This window comes from Canis aureus, chromosome 32, assembly GCF_053574225.1.
Source record: "Canis aureus isolate CA01 chromosome 32, VMU_Caureus_v.1.0, whole genome shotgun sequence".
NCBI classification, from domain to species: Eukaryota; Metazoa; Chordata; class Mammalia; order Carnivora; family Canidae; genus Canis; species Canis aureus.
The window spans coordinates 38,238,762-38,241,956 of record NC_135642.1 but is presented as its reverse complement, the minus strand read 5'-3'; the positions used below and the strand labels follow the sequence as shown (position 1 = coordinate 38,241,956).

Here is a 3,195-nt window from a genome sequence, read left to right as displayed (position 1 = left end):
GAGGAGGGAGAGGCAGATGGATGCAGGTCAGAGGGTCCTTCCTGCTTGGGTTCAGAGGGTCTCAGCAGGATGAACGCTCTCTATTCCTAAGGACTGGGGTGGAGAGGCTGGAGGTGAACCCCGGAACACAGCGAGGTTCTCTCTTAGTGTGGGGACCTGAGACCGTGCTCTCCTATTGGCTCTGAAGGGCCGGGGCTCCCAGGGCAGGAGGGTCCCAAGGTGCTGAGACACGTCCACTGGCTTCACCAAATGCCAGAGGAAATGCTGCGGTTTTCTTAAAAAAGCGCATCTCAGTGTCTTTCCACCCAATAGGCTTTTTTTTTATTTTTTTTTTTAAGATTTTATTTCTTTATTCATGAGAGGCACAGAGAGAGAGGCAGAGACACAGGCAGAGGGAGAAGCAGGCTCCACACAGGGACCCCGACGTGGGACTCGATCCCGGGTCTCCAGGATCACGCCCTGGGCCGAAGGCAGGCCCTCAACTGCTGAGCCCCCCCAGGGATCCCCACGCAACAGGTTTTTTAAAGAAAAATTTAGTGATGAAGTTGGGCATTCGGGGGCCAGAATCCTTGTTCCTCCGGGCGGCCGGCAGCCTGACCTAGGGAGGCTGGGGACAGGTGGCCCATCAGAAAGGGGCCCGAGATGTCTCTCCCCTCTGTCTAGGAAGTAGTCTAGAGCTTCCCCTTACTTCCAGCCCAGGCTCCAACACAGACACACCCCTCAAATTCCGGGTGACTTCAGAAATCAAGAATGCTGACTTCTTGGCCCCCACAAAACCCCTCACAGCCTCCCTGGTGAGCAACAGTCCAGGGACAAGGGGCAGGCATCATGGGAGGTGTCCTCCCAGCTCTTGGGGTCAGTGCTGTCCCATGGTTGGCTGCTGTGTTCCCACCCCATGCCCACGGGGCCCGGTCTCAGCTGTTGGTCCGCTGACGCCCCCACCCAAGTCTGGCACCTCCCCATGGCTTAAGGCAATGAGCGCCCAGCAATCTGGACCGAAGGCACGTGCCACTGACTGACGTGCGGCCTGCGGCCCGGGGCCTCCATCCACCCGCCTCCCCTCAGACAAAAGTCAGGTTGAACTAGCTTCCCCTCACCTCCATAAAGGTGGTTTCATAAAGCATTTTTAATATGGGGCTGGGCTGGGGGGGGACACAATTCCATACCTTGTCCATCTACTTTTCTATAGGCTTTGTTTTCTTATATTTTTAGGTCCAGTGACGTAGAGGTGGGAAGGAGGGGTTGGTGCCGAACTGGCTCACCACCCCCTGAAGAAGCTTCAGGCCAGGAAGGGTGCTAAAGGGGTGGGGTGCCCGTGAGAAACCAGAGGACTAGGGCTTGCCCACCCCAGCCAGCCCAGAGGGCTGCGAGGGCCCCAGCCCACCCCGTCCACTCGCCCTGGGCAAGCCTGAGAAAGAAGGCACTGGCAGGAGCTTGCCCAGGCTCGAGCGGTCCTCCCCCCGAGGGGCCAGGCTACCTCGGGGGCCCTGCCAGGACAAGGGGGCTTGCTCACCCAGGGTGCCCACTCCTGAGCCAGCACGTGGAGCCGGCTGAGGTCCTTCCAGGGTGCCGACAGCCGGCCAAGCCTCCTGCCAACCTTCATTGGCTTGGGCTGTAAATTCCACCTTTTCCATGCAGCCCCTCCACCTGCCCCCCTCCCCAGAGCCATTACTGTCCTCGGGGAGCCTGCACACCTGACGCTCTGGGTCACCCAGGCTGTCTCACCTCACGGGATGTTTGCCGACCGATGGACTCCAGCCCAGAGCAGAGGCAAATACCTGAATTGCCGACAGACCCAGGAGGAAAGCGAATCCGGCTCTACTGAGGAGCGCCAGGAGGAGTCAAGAAGCGAGGAGCCCAGCAGACATTCATGCTTCCCTACCTGCTGCCCCACTTGCATTTATTCATTCATCCCCTCAGTGTTTACCCAGCACCAGCTAGGTGCCAGGCACGGTGCAAAATGCTGGCCCGCAGCAGTGAACGCGACACAATCTCTGACTTCACAGTGTTTATAGACCAGTCAAAAGGGCAGGCATTGAACAAATAATTACACAATGAATTCATTAACTGCTATTATAGCCGATGCTGTGGAAAATTAATAAGCGCAGGTGTTAAGAGAGAACAATTTCCAGGAGGAGCTTACCTGTGGGAAAGTCACAGGAAGTTCACAGAAGTGATAATTCAGCTACGACCTAAAGATGGTCTGTAGTGGGGAGGTAGGAAAAGGCAAACGGCCTGTGCCAAGGTCCTGAGGCAGGAAGGCTCATAGAATGTTCCAGAACTCTAAAGAGTCAGGGTGGTCGGGGAGCTCAGAGCATCCAGAGAAGAGGCGACTTAAGGAGGCTGGAGCAGCAGGAGAACTTCCCAGGCCAGGAAAGAATCTAGCCTGGGCAGGTTGGGGAGCCCGTGAAAAACCTCAGCAAAGACAGAGCTCTGTGCTTTTTACCTTGACCGTGGCGATTTCTTTCCTGCCGTCTCTCTTCTAAAGGAGCGCAAACATTGGGACTTGCTTTTCCCATCCAGAATTCATGCCATATTAACATCCTCCATCTGCACAACCCCAAGAATGATCGCGGCATCCTCCCGCCCACTGTCTCTTTTCATACTCATGGCAGCCTCATCAGCTAGGTGTTTTTAGTCCTGCTTTGCAAAATGAAGTCATTAAGACTCCGGGAAATTAATTAACCTGCCCAGAGGTCACCTGCACAGTGTTCTGCTCGGGATACTACGGCAGCCTGATGAGAAGGTGAAGAAGAAGAAGAAGAAAAAGAAACATTAGCATTCACTAGGTGCAGGTATGCAAATAGGTGCAAGTATAAGTGAAGCCTCCTAAGAAGGAGAATCCAGCAAGAAAGAGTGTCACGCGTGCCAAAGCATATGAAAATATTTGGGATGAATCCGCTTTTTAAAACTGCCTACTGATGGATATAGGGATAGGTACAGGTGTAAGGCCAGAGTCAGATAACAGATACAGAAAAATAAGAGTTGGAATAACTGATTTTTTTCCCCCATAACTGCTAGTTTGGCGTAATTGGCAAATTTTACGGTCATATGCACTGGCGGCGAGATGGTTCTAATCTATAATTCAGATTCTACAATTTCATAAATAAGTAAGTAAAAGGTTAGTTCTTTCACTTACAAAAGCTATTTCCAGGTTTGTTACTACTCCAATTAAAAGGGTAAATAGCAATAACA

General features: G+C 53.3%; 1 long non-coding RNA gene across 1 annotated transcript; it reads right to left on the bottom strand.

Moving 5' to 3' along the window:
* Positions 1-332: 332 nt before the first annotated feature.
* LOC144302892 (uncharacterized) lies at positions 333-2,722 on the bottom strand. Its single transcript, XR_013369891.1, has 3 exons — positions 1,726-2,722; positions 1,167-1,296; positions 333-598 (listed from the first exon to the last, which is right to left on the bottom strand). It is a non-coding gene; the product is annotated as an uncharacterized LOC144302892 (long non-coding RNA).
* Between the last annotated feature and the right edge of the window lie 473 nt (positions 2,723-3,195).